The following is a 17,606-nucleotide window of genomic DNA, read 5'->3' as shown; positions in this document are numbered from 1 at the left end:
CTGTTTATATCCCAAATGGACACAGGGAGGGGAGCATCACACACTGGGGTCTGTTGAGGGGGACTAGGGGAGGGACAGCAGTGGTTAGAGAGTTAGGGAGGGATAACCTGGGGAGAAATGCCAGATATAGGTGATGGAGATGAAGGCAGCAAACCACATTGCCATGTATGTACCTATGCAACAATCCTGCATGTTCTTCGTATGTACCCAGACCTAAAATGCAATAAAATATATATTTTAAAAAAATTCTGGAGACAACAGATGCTGGAGAGGATGTGGAGAAATAGGAACGCTTTTACACTGTTGGTGGGTGTGTAAATTAATTCAACCATTGTAGAAGACAATGTGGCAATTCCTCAAGGGTCTAGAAACAGAAATACCATTTGATCCAGCAGACCCTTTCAATTTTTAAGAGGAGGAAACTGAAGCCCAATTGGATTGAGCAACAAATTCATGTGATTTGTTTGTGCAAGAACTGAAGAAAGAATCTGGGCCTCTATATTCTCAAAGCATGGTCCTCCCAATGCTGTATAAGTGCTTGTTACCATTACAAATGATCAGAGATGGCCATGTCATGCTACATTTTGTCCTCATTTCAACTTTCATTTGCTTTGGCAGACTGAAGTATGATTCTGAAATAAAATGACTTGTCATTCTTGAGACCAGGTTTCCTGTTCACTTAAGCTGGAAAAGGAGATTGTTCCTTACTCCTGTGACTAGCAATGGGAATTAATTATTTGTTTTGTGCAGGATTCATTAGCTCTAAGTTTCCTTCATTGGAGATATTTCATGTTCACTCATTTTCAATGGGAAGGATAGCCCTTCTTTCTCATATATAAATGCCATTTGTGCTGGAAAGCAATAATAAGAGCAATAAGATAAAGAAACATGAAGGTTGTCTACCTCAGAACAGAAGGGCAACAGTTCGTTGTAATGCAATTTGTTATTCTTTTTGACTGAAAGCAGGAGATTGCCCTTCCCCAGGTCTAGACCATTTACCTCTAGGCATGCTTCATGTCATTACCAATGCTTCTACAGCACAGTATCACTCTCATTGCAAGCAAGTCCTATATTCCTTCACTGCTTCCTTTTAGGTTTGAGCACTGGTAGTGATGCCCAGATTGCTCCTGGATTCGAAGAATCTCTCACCCAGCCATAAACGTGCTTGCCATCTGCATATCCGACCTAAGTTCTCTGTGTGAGAACCTCCTGAGGGCCCAACGTTACTGCCTTATTCCAGTCTGGACATTTTTTCTTATAGGTATCTGACTGCCTGTCTGGATCTAAGAATAGGCCATTCTCTGAGCAGGTAGTCATCACAGATTTGGTTCAGATGCCTCTGATTATGGGCCTAGTTTGTCCGGAGTGTCCTGTGTTGATTGGGCAGTGATTCCTTTTCTGAGGTACTGATCCCCAGGCTCTGGCTTCTCCTGCCTAGATTGTCAGGAGTAGCCTGCGCCTTCCTCCTTAGGTTGCCTAGGTTCTCTGGAGTGAGTTCCCTTTTTATCTGCTAGGTATAATCTCTATTTTGCCATAAACACTTATATTATCTAGCAAATACCTGCTGACTTCTTCAACTCTTATCTTCTCACACTTGGCCAGCCCCTGTCCTATTATATTTAGGACCTTGAAGCAGGATTTTATTTGGAAGCCTGGAGGATTACAGTTGATTAGAGGCATATTCCAGGACATAAGTACTAGGGTGTCAATTGTGATGCTGTCCCTGGAGGTACTGGTTCTTGGTACTTCTGATATTTCCATTGCTGATTTCATCCATGTGCACCATGGAGAGGGGATGCCTTCTTCCCACCTGAGAAGTGGGAGCAATATTTTATATATTTTGTGACAAGACCAGTGTGAAAGTTACCAAAAACATTGTAAGTATCTAGGGCACCTGATAACTCAGGTCCAAACTGTTACAGCAGCTGTGCTTCTCCATCTCCGTAGATGAGTCTGAATAGGCACCTTTATTGGAATCCAAATCCATCTGAATTTCCCACTGCTTGCCTAAGAAGCTTTCTTTTTAGCTAATAAAGCACAGTGGTTTTCTGTACCTCAAACATCTGTATTACCTTGAGATACTCCTCATGTCTCGGTCCGAGTGAGATGAGTAGTAAGGGATTCTGATAGAGAAGCTAGCTGGGAAGCTTTGGGAGGAGTGGGGGCCATATTTGTTCAAGCTTTAAAAGATAGAAAAAAGCATTAAGTTCTCATTAGAACAGTTAGTTCTTGTTCCTAAACTTGCCTATTGATCCATAGTTTTGTCAGAGGCATGTGGACCAGAGCAACTCCATCTGAAATAAGAACTGAATAAAATGAGGCTAAAATCTACAGGGCTGCATTCCCAGACAGTTAAGGCACTCTAAGTCACAGCATAAGATAGGAGGTCAGCACAAAATACACATCATAAAGACCTTGCTAATAAAACAGGTTGCAGTAAACGCGGTGGCTAAACCCACCAAAACCAAAATGGCGACAAGAGTGACCTTTGGTCATCCTTACTGCTACACTCCCACCAGCACCATGACAGTTTACAAATGCCATGGAAACATCAGGAAGTTACACTAGATGGTCTAAAAAGGGGAGGCACAAATAATCCACCCCTTATTTAGCATATCATCAAGAAATAACCATAAAAATGGGCAACTAGCAGCCCTGGGGGCTGCTCTGTCTATGGAATAGCCATTCTTTTATTTCTTTACTTTCTTAATAAATTTGCTTTCACTTTGCACAGCGGACTCACCCTGAATTCTTTCTTGTGTGAGATCTAAGAACCCTCTCTTGGGGTCTGGATCTAGACCCCTGCCCTGTAACAGTTTGATGTTGATAAGCCAAGATCACCCTCAAAACTTGGAGAAATTGTGGTGTTGCTCTCTTTGCCTTTTGCCTTGAAGAAAGAAAGAATGAAAAACTTGGCATAGAAAATATGGCCTGGAAGGAATATTACTTTCATTTAAAAATAATGTTTATTGCTAGCATATGATCATTCAGGTAATAGATACTATGCACGTAATATTTGTAAACTACCAAATAAATGTACTCAGATAAAATAAAAATCACCAAACTTCTGCCAGACAAAAATAAATACATTCTCTTATAGCTATTTCTGGTTTTTCCAATATGCATATATAAAAATATATAATCATAGGTAATGATATTAAATAATATATGAACTTTCTAGTTAGGTGACTGGATTTTTAACAAGAAAAGGAATTTATTCTGATTTCATAATTCTATCACTACATGACATGATGGACACTTTCTTCTATGTTTTAAATAGTTTTATAAATATTTTAATAGTTGCTTAGAAATCTATTGAAAGAATGTATCATTGTTTACATAACTGATTTGTCAACATTTAGGACTTTTGCTTAGACATATAAATAATGTTTTAGTATCAATTTTAACAGAATAAACTTCAAGTATATTTCTAACAATGTCATCAAATTTCTAGAAGAGGGATTTCTAGGTCAAGTAATGTATATGTTGCTCAGACAATTGACACATATCATCAAATTATTTTCCAGAAAGACTATACCTAGTTATAACACTATCAGAAATGTACTGGAGAACTCACATGCTGTATTATCATTAAAACAATTTCAAAAATAAATTTTGGTAACACATTTAAAAACTAAAATTTATTTTACAAAACTAAAACAAATTTTAGTTTTTAAATGTGTATAACATTTTCTTTATGGACTTGGCATTTGTTCAATTGTGATTTGTATGTACATTTAATACATTTGTTATAGTGCTCCATTTTTTTATTGATATGTGGGAACTATTTATGTTTTAAGGCTCACATAACATTTTTCTTATGTCTTTAAAATTTTGTTCTTTTTTAATTCCAATTTTGCTTAAGGATGATATTTTTCTGTAGGTAACTTAAAAGTGAGAAGAGAGAACTGAAACCCTGAAATAACTATTTGCACATGAAAATTCAAAGCTCACATGCTGATATAAAACACAATATTACAAAGTAGGCTTTCAAAGAGGAGCACATTTGGCATTTGATTCTTTATTTTTGCCATGTTTCTGGACAAGCTGGCACACCTAATTCACAACCTCTGTTCTCTCTGCCCAACATTTAAAGAGATTGATGTTCTTGCATGCAAACAATAAATCTACAAAGAAACTGCCCATAAAGTCTCTTTTGAGGTGTTTAGTGGTATAGACTTTGGCAGAAAGAGAAAATTCCAACTATATTGTTTCAAAATTCTTTGAGAAATCAGCAGTTGAGGTTTGATAGATGGGCACTTTCTGCATCATTATACCCAACACTTCTGCAGTTTATTTGTAAAAACTCTAACAATATTTTCTCGGAAGAAATACAGAAAGTGCATTTTCAGGTGATAAGATCTTTCTGCTTCCTGTATCTAATGCAGACAGGAGGCAGATTAGAAAAAATGTCCAAAAGGGATATCAGGTATAGAGACAAACAGGAAAGAAAAATAAACAACCATCATTTTAAACAAAAAGATGTTTTGACTCTTAGTTCACAGCTATGTTTAAATGTTTTGAAAGTTCTTTTCTGTTTTCCCAGTGTAGTAGATCACTTTTATTTTTATATATTCAAAATGCAAGAGTACTATCAGGAGGACTTTGCCAATCTGGGAGATTAGCAGAAATTTATGTCTTGCTGCAAGGTTAAGATAGAATCTGGTTTCGCCTGGGCACAGTGGCTCATGCCTGTAATCCCAGCACTTTGGGAGGCCGATGGGGGCGGATCACCTGAGGTCAGGAGGTAAGACCAGCCTGGCTAACATAGCAAAACCCCGACTCTACTAAAAATGCAAAAATTAGCTGGGCATGATGGCACATGCCTGTAATCCCAGCTACTTGGGAGGCTGAGGCAGGAGAATCACTTAAAGCTGGAAAGTGGAGGTTGCAGAGAACCAAGATCATGCCACTGCACTCCAGCCTGGGTGACAGAGGGAGACTCCATCTTTAAAAAAAAGATAGAACCCAGTTTCATATTAAATAGTCCCCCAATATCACACATTAATATTTAAAATAAAATAATCTTAGAAATATAGAAGGTGTATCTGACCAAATCTCATGTCAAATTTTAATCTCCAATCTTCCTGGTGGGGCCTGGTAGGCCTGGTAGGAGGTGACTGAATCATGGGGGTGGATCTTTCATGAATGGTTTAGCATTACCCTCTCAGTGCTGTTTTCATGATAGTGAGGGAGCGAGGGAGTTATCATGAGACCTGGTTGTTTAAAAGTGTGTAGCATCTCCCACCTCTCTCTCTTGCTCCTGCTCCAGCCATGTGAAGATGCCTGCTTCAGTTTTGCCTTCTAACATGAGTAAAATCTCCCTGAGGCCTCCTGAGAAGCAGATGCTGCCATGCTTCCTGTACAGCCTGGGAAACTGTGAGCCAATTAAACCTCTTTTCTTATGTATTACCCATCTCAGGTATTTATTTATAGCAATGTGAGAACTGATTAACACAGGGAGTCTTATAGTTTTCCTAATCAAGTAGTTCCTACACAAAGAAGAGAGAGACTGTGGGCGTGTCCTCTTGTCCATTTTGAATGTAAAATGTTTCTTCTTTTCCTGATAGGGCTAAAAAAGAGGGCATTTGCCAGATAAATGGGTACATACTATGCACCTAAAAATAAGGTTAATTTGCTTTAGCAAGAAAATCACATTTTATATGGCAGTTGCAATCCAGGCTACTACTGGATTGCATTTATGTGAATCTACTGTTCTCCTCTAGGTTCTGGCTGATTTTTCCAGTGACCAGAATGGTAAATTCAATGATATGTGATGGAAACCACCACCTCTTCATAATTTAGATCTGTAGGAGTGGCACTGATCTCTGGTATTTTCCCTAAGGCAATTTCTGAGGCTTTCACTTGGCTTTCTCCATGACGATTGCTCTTATCCCACAGGCCAAGGCATTAGTATAGGTATTCTGCCAACTAGCAACTATGTAAATGCCAGTTATAAATTGGGTCCATGCATATGACCCCTGGTATATCCTTGGACTGAGTTGATTCTCTGTGAGCTGGACCTGGGCCACAACTCCATTTATTAACAGAATGCTTCTCTAATGGGTGAGGCATAATGACTCTTTGGGTCCCCAGATATGAATGTGAGTTAGGACCATGTGTCCAGTAAGTTTTTCAAATGTTTGGATATTCCCCCTTTCCTAGGTTATAGTACCCAATTGAATGATTATACTTTCCTTGGGGAAGAATTAGGAATATTATTATCATATACATTTACTGTAATATTATAGCTCCTTTGCATTGAGAACTAGGCCTTCCATTCAGTTAGTTGGTTCTAGATCTGAGAACTCACTCAGATCCGAAAACTCAGCAAGAGGTTTTGACTTTTCATTGGAACAATTTCCCTCAGTCACTGTTATCTACTTTTTATTTCTTTGGGGACAGATAGATCTACCTAGGGATGCTGTGTTATATGAACCATCCAAGAAGCTCCCGGTTGGTCAACCCTCCTTGGCTGATATTCTGACCTTTCTGCTAGCTTATAATTGTTCTCACTTTTTTTGATAGAAAAATGCCATCATATGTGAGAGGGGAGACCCCCTTGCCTCCTTCAATTTCACCTCCTCCTTCCCCAACTTCCAGATGGGAAGGAGGGTGAAGAAGGAAAAAAATAAAATAAGATACCAAAACACTGGGAAAATGACTCCCTTATTAGTTCCCAGCATCTCTGCTATCTTTTAACCTTGAAAGATCTGCAAATGAATGTTAACCCTGACGGCTGGCGCCGGGCACTGGTTCACACTCCCACATCTCCAGGGACCAGGCTCCTTTCTGGAAACACCTCTGCCAACAAACAGCTTGTTGCTTTTGTCTTGTCTCTGTAAGCCCCCTCCCCTGCTAGTCCCAACTCATGCTGAATATGCATTAGCAAATCAATGAAGCCAAAAGATTGTAAGGTTGGATGTCCAGCATGTGGACAATGACATAGTTCTGCCTCAGTTTCCTCTTTAGTGTTGTAAGCCTATAAAAGGGGAGAGAAACTGCAGCTCAGAGAGCTCAGTGAATGAAGCTGTAGCCTCCCATAGCTCTGGCCTAATAAAAATCCACTTCCTTCCTCAGTTCAGTGTTTAAGAGGTTTGTTCCCCACTGTTCCTGCTTTAATGTGGACTCTGCAGTTCAGGACTATTTTATTTTGGTTGCTGTATTCTACCAATACGCTCTAGCATCCAGAGGACAGCTATTACTGACTTTAACATCTCCCTATTTCTCCCACCATAGTTCTCAGCTTCCATATGGTATCATAGTCAAGATATGGCCAAGGAGATATTGGACCATGGCTGACGTATGAATAGGTTTTAGAGTTGGGGCTGGTTCTTGAGTACAATGGAGGGAGGAGTGGCATCAATGCATTTGCAAATGAATGAACAAAAAGGAACAGGATCTACCTGGGTAAGAAGGGAAAGAAATACCTGTGACAGGTGAAAATAGGAAAAAAGTAACAAGGTCACAGGACTGGAAGTCATGATGAGGCTATGTCATCGTAAAGCTGGAGTAGGATGTGGTTCTCAGAGTAGAGATCTCCACTGCAGACCCACCTAGTAAAGATGGTTTACACATTCCAAATCCCTAGCCTTTTCTAGTCAGTTTGTTTCCAAGATCCAGATACCTTCTCTTTAAGTATTAATTCATCTGTTGATACAGGGCTACAGTAACCAAAACAGCATGGTACTAGTATAAGAACAGACATATAGATCAATGGAACAGAATAGAGAACCCAGAAATAAGACTGCACATCTACAACTATCTGATCTTCAACAAACCTAATGAAACAAGCAATGGATAGGCTGGGCGCGGTGGCTCAAGCCTGTAATCCCAGCACTTTGGGAGGCCGAGGCGGGTGGATCACGAGGTCAAGAGATCGAGACCATCCTGGTCAACATGGTGAAACCACGTCTCTACTAAAAAAAAAAAAAAATACAAAAAATTAGCTGGGCATGATGGTGCACGCCTGTAATCCCAGCTACTCGGGAGGCTGAGGCAGGAGAATTGCCTAAACCCAGGAGGCGGAGGTTGCGGTGAGCCGAGATCGCGCCATTGCACTCCAGCCTGGGTAACAGCAGTGAAACTCTGTCTCAAAACAAAACAAAACAAAAAAACAAGCATTGGATAAAGGGTTCCCTGTTTAATAAATGGTGCTGGAATAACAGGCTAGCCATATGCAGGGAACTGAAACTGGACCTCTTCCATACACCATACTGTAAGTCAACTCAGGATGGATTAAAGACTTAAATGCAAAACCCAAAACTATAAAAACCCTAGAAAAAAGCTAGGACACAGGTACAAGCAAAGATTTTGTGATGAACATGCCAAAAGCAATTGCAACAAAAGCAAAAATTGACAAATGGGATCAAACTAAAGACCTTCTGCACAGCTAAAGAAACTATCAACAAAATAAACAGACAACCTACAGAATGGGAGAAAACTTTTGCAAACCATACATCTGACAAAGGTCTAATCTCCATTATCTATAAAGAACCTAAAAAAATTTACAAGAAAACAAATTACTAAAAAGTGGGAAAAGAACATGAAGAGACATTTCTGAAAAGGAGACACACGAGGCCACTAATCATATGACAAAAAGCTCAACATCACTGATCATTAGAGAAATGCAAATCAAAATCACAATGAGATACCTTCTCACACTAGTCAGACTGGCTATTATTAAAAAGTTAAAAAAATAACAGATGCTGACAAGATTGTGGAGAAAAAGGATTGCTTTTACACTGTTGGTGGGAGTGTAAATTAGTTTAACCATTGTGGAAGACAATGTGGCGATTCCTCAAAGACCTAAAAACAGAAATACCAATTAACCCCATCAATCCCATTACTGGGCATATACTCTCCCCTGAAATAAATGATTCTATTATAAAGACACATGCTCACTGTGTTTATTGCAGTACTATTCACAATAGCAAAGACATGGAATCAACCTACATGCCCAGCAACGATGCACTGAATAAAGAAAATGTGGTATATAAACACCATGAAATACTATACAGCTATAAAAAAGAAGGAGATTATGTCCTTTGCAGGGACATAAATGGAACTGGAGGCCCTTATCCTTGGCAATCTAATGCAGGAGCAGAAAACTAAATACAGCATATTCTCATTTATAAGTGGGAGGTAAATGATGAGAACACATGGACACAGAGAGGAAAATAACACACAGTGGGGCCTACTGGACTGCAGAGAGTGGAAGGAGGGAGAGGATTGGGAAAAATAACTAATGGATACTAGGCTTAATACTGGGGTGATGAAATAATTTGTACAATAAACCCCCATGACACACGTTTACCTGTGTAACAAACCTGCACATCCTGCACATGTACCCCTGAACATAAAAGTTAAAATCTAAAAAATAAAATATAAATTACCTTGATGCCCTACAGAGTGCATATACCTGGGCCACTAAATGGGTACTGTGTTGGTTTCAGAACTATTAGTAAAGACTTTCCCAGATTCATACCTTCCCGCTATTGCCCTTCTTGACTTCTCTATACTCTGTGCTCTGAATTTTGACTCGTTATCCACACAGGATCCTAGCTGTTACAGAGAATTCTCTTAGGTAGTCATTATGCTCCAGTCAGTGCCTTGAAGCGGAACCCTGGCAGAGGTAGCACACCATTTGGGTCTGCTTGGTGGTCCGGGGAAGAAAACTAGAACTGCATCCGTGACTTTGTTCAAGTTACCCTAAGGGCAGCTGTCTCTTTCTTCATACTGTTAACCCCTTTCTCCTGTTTCCTCTCAACACTTGGGAAGATGTCATATCTGTCTTGTGAGCATGCATTCATTATCTGTCAAAGTATGATTCTACTTCTCTTATTTTCATTGCTTATTGTATCACTATTTTTTCATTGCTCATTTTTTCTCCTCAAAGTTAATGGTTCTAAGTTGAATTCCAGTATACAAATGTAGTAGTTTCAGAATTATTAACTTAAAACCACACAGGAAAACCTATACCAAATAGAGTGCATCTTATATGCACATCTTACACAGAGTTACTTTTGTCATTATTTAGTTGTATAAACTCCATTCATTTCCTAAGCTACTCAGATTAACACCTTTTTCTTCCAGTCCTTTCAGTGAATTATTTTTTGGACATTTTTAATACGGTAACTTTTTTCTCATAGTCTTTATTCTACCTTGGGTTCTATTGACTTCTTAAAAGATTAAAAAATTTTGCACACATTGTTTACTCCTTGTGTTATAGAATTCTGTGGAATTTGAAAAAAAAAAGCATAGTGTCATAAGTATCATATTAAATAGTTTCACTGCCCTAAAAAATCCCCTGCACTTTAATCCTCCTCTCCCCACTCCTGAAGCTCTGGTAACCACTGATCTATTTGGAATGTATATAGTTTTGCCCTTTCCAGAATTTGATATAAAGGGAATCATACAGTGCACTTTCCTGGGCTGCCTTCTTTCATTTAGCAATATGTATTTAGGAATATGTATTAATCTATGATTTGTATGGCATCATAGTTCATTTCTTTTTATTGCTGAATATTATTTTATCATATGGATATATCACAAATTTGTCCATTCGCCTATTGACAAAGACAGATGAGAAGCTGTAACATAGCCCTTTGTTGCATATGACTGTATGTAAAGAGAGCTAGTCTGCAGACAGTGACAGATAAAGCAAATGCATAGATGATAACAGCTAAAGATGTGAAATGCACAGGCAGAGGTGCCCTGGATACCTCACACTATATCCTTTCCTGATGTCAGCTCCTTAGGATTCAGCTGCTGCCTTTTGCTTCTGTGAACACCCTTTCACCTGCCAGGTCTGTCCCGCCAACCCTGGTCGATGGAAGAAATGAGTACTTAGACACACATATGCAGTGTAAGAGCAGCTAGGTGATGGCCTGGCTCTAGTGGCCAGAGAGCAGCCCCCGGAAGCTGGAGCTGCTTGCTTTTATTCAGTGCCAGCACAATAACGAAAACCTGGAACCACAACCTGTAGGCAATTAACATTTATTGTTTTCCTTTCGGGGAATGCTGTGATGATCAAAGGTCAGTTCCTGGTCAACAGCAGTAAACCAGTCTGTTTAAGATAAACTCCCCCACACTTCCTTGTACCTACTCCTTGCCCTCTGCCTCGGGGTGGTAGAACAACTGCCTTCAGATGTTTTCCCCTGGGGCTCCGCACAACCTTCCGACCTTTCAGGTTTGCATCCTTTCCCTATCGTTTTTTTCACACCTTTCCCAATAACTTCATGATAAATTTCCATAGCTCAGTGATTATTATCTATTATTTGAATTCTAATGCTCTCAAATAATACAGAAGCACATGTTATTATTAATGTCAAAATCATAAATCAGATTTCTATTCAAGCCAAAACTCCAGCTTCAGACAGTTTGAAACTCAGGGCCTTTGGTCCTTCACGTCTTTCCTAGTTACAAAACCCTATGCATGTAATGCCTAGGTCATTGGGAATCTGTGTTTTTTAACATGTTATCAAATATAGCTGATGAGAGGGGAGGTCAAAAAAGAGTGGGAGAGTAACTGTGGATACTGATCCTTTACTATTCAGAAAACAACTCAAAATGTCTGTCCCTCGGGTAAAGCAGGAAGAATTAGTTAACGGTCATTGTGTCCTTCTCTCAGAGTCCAGAACCAGCACAGTGACTTTAGAACTTTAAAAAAAATTGTATGTGATAAAAAGATATTTTGCCACTGATTAAGCAGGAGGCAAAAATGAGTTTTCTTTATAGATTTAAATGGCCTTTGTAGATAACAGTGACTGTGGATGTGCAAACGCTGAATTAATTCTTTTAGACCAACCTGAAGACAGGCTGACTGAACCCTTGGATGTCAATTTCCTCAAAAGAACAATGTGAAAAGTTTCCAGCTTTTACCATTAGCGATAGAATCACTGTTTCCAAGACTATTCAATCTAGCAAGTCAACATATCATTAAATTCCAAGCATTGTTGTGATGACAGGGTTGAAGGTGGGAAGAAGATGTGAGTTAGGAATAGAGGGTAGGGGGCATAGGATAGGGCTAACAAACATGGTTTGGGTGCCGTGCCTCAGCAAGTGACTAGGAGAAGCAATGACACCAACATATCCCTGTCTGGCCATGAACATGCATTTTTACTACTTGTGTGGGCCTTATGGTAGATGGGGAAAGGTGTCTCTCAGTTTACTTCATACACTCCCTGCAGAAACCTCCATATAGGCAAGGGATTTCCCTAATAAGCATCCACTATACTATATACAACCACTTACTGGGAAATACACAGCACCCTCAGAGTCACCTCTTCCCTGGAGATGGTGGAGATTTTTGGAGCTTAGCTTATACAGACACTCTGTGTTCTCCATAATCATTCTCACACCCAAAGTAAAGAACATGAAGCCAGTGTTAGCTAGAAGGAATTTCCTGATGAAACCGTTGGGAATTAATGGGAGAATCTGTGCTTTCTCAGAATAACAGGAACTGCAGTTTAGGACTTGACTTTTTCCAAATTCTTCCTTCTGACACAGTCTCTTTATAATTAATTGAAACCTCCTTGTCCCAGAGCTGAAGATCAGAGTATCAGTATCATCTGCATTTTCCCAGACATCAAAGGAAGGCAGTTTTTCACAAGGGGGTCAGCTGTGCTCATATGCCCTATTTTACATTTTACATGTGATGATGATACACTGTTGCTGCTACTGATGACTCATTTATCCCACTGGAAGATACACACTTTAGTAAAAATGAGGCAGATATACCCTGGAGATTGGAAAAAGGCTCTTAGAAGACCATCTTCTCCAGGAATATTCCACACCACAAACATATGACAACATTTCCCTTCTCTTGTCTGTCAATAAAAAAATATTTTGAAGAATTGCTTGCATTGTTTATAGTAAATCCAAGTTGTTTTTGTTTATTTGTTTAGTATTGTTTTGGTAGACTAAAAATAGAGCCGTGAAATCAGCAAGATTTGGATTTCATCTGGAGACACATGATTACTAGTCATATAACCGTAAGCAGCTTACTTTACTTCTCCAGGCCTCCATTTCAACTATAAAATTGAGATAATAATGCCTGTGGTTGACCTGTTGTGAGGATTATAAGATGATGTGTGCAAAGTGCTTAAAGCTACTCACTAGCTGCAGTAAACACTTGTTTTCTTTCCTGCTGTTTTCTCTTTTACTTACCTCATACAATAGCATCAGTCATGGGGGCCACAGGCATGAGAATCTATTTTATAGAATTAAATGAGAATCTTTTTATGTAAGGAAATGAAAGATTTTGCCTAATGACTTTTCCATTTCTGATGATTTTAATATTAGTCATGTCCAAATCTCCCGCTGGAGTAAAGCAGTTGCATTTCTCTCTACACCTTTGAGATGGGTGTGCCACATTTCCATTGAATGTTAGAGCCAGGAAAGTCTTTTCAAGTGGTTTTACGTAATTCCTTCATTTTGCAGCAGAAAAAATTGTTACTTTAACAGTTGAGATCATTGATTGAGGTCATTTGCCTAGGTAGTAGCCGTAAGGCTGGTTGCCTTGCCGGGAGTCAAACGGACACATCCATCCCTCTCCATGCCTGATAACTATGTCATCACTCAAGCTCCTTATCTGGCCTCTCCACATGGCTTTCCCGCACTCGCCTCTGCATATAACACCCAAGGCCACACTCAGCTTTAAACTATGTATCCAACCTCCAGCCCGCTGTTGAAAAACCTGCAAAAGAATTTTTTAAAAGAAGCCCCACCAAAACCTTCCCACAGCGATCTGCCCCATACGCCCCTGGCAGGCCCACTTACCCAAAGTCCCGCCCACCTACCAATGACAGCTAGCTCCAGGCACTTTCGGCCTCTTAACAGCCAATGAAATTGCCTTCCCTTTGTTTCCCAGTAGCCAATCAATTGCCTTTCCTCCCCATTAAATTCCACGCCCTAAAGAGCCGGGCGCGGCTTCTTTGGCCCCTTCCTGGACCACAGAACCTCGCTCTGGAGCTGAATAAATTCGCTTCTCATTTTCTTATACTTGCCTCAGTTTCCTCATTTTACCTCGGCAATAAACCTTACAGTAGCAAAGCAAAATCTGAATCCATTCCAGTCCATTTCCATTCTCTTATCCTACCTAATAGCTGACATTAAAGATGTAATAATTTTCACTGGGTTGTCTTCCTGCTAACTTTTTAATAAAGTAAATTTAAAAAGGTCCAATTTCTCTTTCTCATTTTATCTTGGTTCAAGATTACATACTCGAGTTTTAATCACTGTAGGTCAGGGCAGATCAAATTACAGATGCATTTTAGAGAAAAGTAAGAACTAAACAATTCCATGCAGCCCAGACATCCTTAAAAAACAACCTTCTTTGAAGAATCTACCAAGATTCCAATAAGGAAACACAAGAGCCCTCACAGGTCATTCACATAGCATAGCCTCTAAGAACAAGCACCAGGACATCACCACCACCACCCAGAAACCAGACTAATTAAAGAATACAGCAGAGAACGAAGCTCAGCCTCCTGCATTGCAAATATACAGTGTTCAAAGCAGAGAAGGAAAGAACATTCCACCATTGTAGTTGGTTCCACAAGAAGCATGCTGTGCCCTCTTTCATGTTTCACTGGAGGATGTCTGCAATAAACAGCCAGGCCTGAAAATGTTCAGCCATTTAGTTAGTAGGTCAGCATTAGAACTAAACAATATCAAGAGAGATTGGTGGGATGGGCCTGATGATTTCTACATGTGTGACTTGGATTAAGAGCAAGACCATTTTCAGCTGTAAGATTTGTTCAGCAGCCACTTCTGTTCCATGAGTGGAGGTGACCAAGCAAGACAGTGGCAAGAGACAGACCACAGTTTCTGGGTTCTACCTGGAGAGACAAGGCAACTCCATGCTAAGGATACTGATCACTAGAAATATCAAAACCGGCTGGGCATGGTGGCTCACGCCTGTAATCCCAGCACTTTGGGAGGCTGAGGCGGGTGGATCACGAGGTCAAGAGATCGAGACCATCCTGGTCAACATGGTGAAACCCCGTCTCTACTAAAAATACAGAAAAGCAGCTGGGCATGGTGGTGCGTTCCTGTAATCCCAGCTACTCAGGAGGCTGAGGCAGGAGAATTGCCTGAACCCAGGAGGCAGAGGTTGCAGTGAGCCGAGATCGCGCCATTGCACTCCAGCCTGGTAAAAAGCGCGAAACTCCGTCTCAAAAAAAAAAAAAAGAAATACCAAAACCTTGGTGCCAGGTGGGTGAAACAGGCATGAGAGCAGGAGCAGTCAGGGTTAGAAGAGACTCCTGACTGGCAGTGAAAGAGGGTTTTACAAAGAAGGTGAGGTCCTGATGATCTCCCTCTTCATGCCCACTTCCTCTTGGGCCTATGGGTCTGAAGCACAGCAGATTAATTTTGACCTTTGTAGTATATCATCTGCTTTTGATCTTTTTGTGTTCATGACAGGACTTACAGAAAAGTTGGGAATGTGAGCTACTGCTTCTGTGCTCCCTCCTGTGTCCCCGGCACCAGCTGAGACTGTGTGGGAAGTTCCTTTCCCAACTCAACCTTAACAGGATGCAGTGATGATGGTGGTGTGGACCTCCTTACAATCCTTTCAGGCTCACGTCTTCCTCTCAGGGCTCTTAATGCTGTTCATTCCCGCTTGTCCAAATCATCAAGATTCTGTTCCCTGAAGAGCCCTCTGGAACTATCTCTTTCTCCTGAATGTGCTGAATTTTTCACGTGTTTTAGTGGTTCCTGTAGTCACTGGGCTATTTGTCAGTTGCCTGTACTTGTGTCTTGGGCTGATACAGCTTCTGGATAATTGATGATTTGTGTGTGTCTAGTAATGCTGTTCAATCTCTTCACTCTTCTTGCTCATTTGTAACTTAGCTTTAACTATCACAATTAACTCTTTACTATGTAAGGGAAAAAAGATACTTTAATATCGTCTTAATTTTCCCCAGACATATTCTATGATTGTTATCCTTAAATATTATCATAAGCATTATTTAACTGTGCAGGCTGTTGTAGAAAACAAAGATGTGTTCTCTTCTCAGTGGATTAACAATGTAAATCAGAAAAGTAATGCATTCTAAGAGGTTGAGGAAAGTATAATAGGAAAATGGATAGAGTGCCCAGGAGGTGGCTAATTATTTTGAGGAGATATGTGTCCCTGACCATGTGTTCACTAAACCCGGCAACCCACCAGTAGGTACCTGGGAGGCCCTTGGAGGGTTGCTTTGATAACCTGAGCTGGCAACAAACTCGCTTCCAGTTGGGAAAGCTTCTTTTACTCCACTTAAAGAACAGATAACAATAGATTTTGTTTTATTCACTTTGAACAACTATCACACACCTCTGCATCCTAGGGGTCATACCTTGCTGTATATAGACAGGCCTGTTTCTAAGTGTGGGCTGTAACCTACACTGCCATTTTTCTTGCAGAAAAGGGTAAGTTTCCAGTGTACACAAGGCACTAGTAGGACCTGTAGATAAGGTAAGCAAAGCAGACTGGGTGTTTGTCCTCCTGGAGTTTACAGTCCAGGGAGGTGGATTCCCTTTCCTGTGAACCATGTGGTTATGTGTTTAGTTATACCTGCTCTGCTATTCACAATAGCAAAGACATGGAGTCAGCCTAAATGCCCATTAATGATAGACTGGATAAATAAAATGTGGGACATATATACCATGAAATACTATGCCACCATAAAAAAAATGAGATCATGTCCTTTGCAGGTATATAAATAGAGCTGGAGGCCATTGTTCTTAGCAAACTAATGCAGGAACAGAAAACCAAATACCGCATGTTCTCGCTTATAAGCTAAATAATGAGAACATATGGACACTTGGGGGGAACAACACACACTGGGACCTTTTGGAGGGTAGAGGGTGGGAAGAGGGAGAGGATCAGAAACATAACTAATGGGTACTAGGTTTAATAACTGGTTGATGAGATAATCTGTAGAACAAACCCCCATGACACAAATGTACTTATGTACCAAACCTGCACGTGTACCCATGAATGTAAAAATTTAAAAAGTAATAATTATTCCTGCCCCAGATATAAATTACTGTGAGGGCTCACTACAGGACCTGACCTAGCCTGGGAGTCAGGGTGGTCAGAGAAACTTTCCCTGAAGATGGAATAATTAAGGTGGTATGAGGGGTGAGTGGGGATGAATCAGGAGGATATCAGAGGTGGCAGTAAAAGCCGAGGGGGCTGTGCATGGTGAAGCCCCCAAGGCACAGAGGAGGTGCGTGCCACCCTTTAGAAGGCTGATGATGGCCAGTGTGGACCTGAAGCAGGGAAGGTGGCCAGAGGCAAGGCTGGAAAGACGAACAAAGGCCAGATCAGGCAGGGCCTGGTGCTCAGTGTTGAGGATTTAGAATTTTGTTTTGAGAACACAGATAGTCCTTGTAGGGGGTGTGCAGTAAAACAGGATGCAGATAAGAGATGTCACGATGGTCCAAAGCCGTGGCATTAGATGCATGTTAAGTGGAACTGAGCTTGATTCTGGTTAAAACATACCTGCTCTTGGCTAATGTGAAGAAACACTGACATAAAAATTGATCCCATTTTTGGGTATCTTTTTTTCCAACAGAATCATAAGAGTTTATCTTCCTGGCACTCATCGGGG

The sequence above is a fragment of the Callithrix jacchus genome, chromosome 12 (assembly GCF_049354715.1).
Source record: "Callithrix jacchus isolate 240 chromosome 12, calJac240_pri, whole genome shotgun sequence".
Taxonomy (NCBI): domain Eukaryota; kingdom Metazoa; phylum Chordata; class Mammalia; order Primates; family Cebidae; genus Callithrix; species Callithrix jacchus.
The sequence above is the reverse complement of the archived record's forward strand: the minus strand, read 5'-3'. Positions refer to the sequence as shown.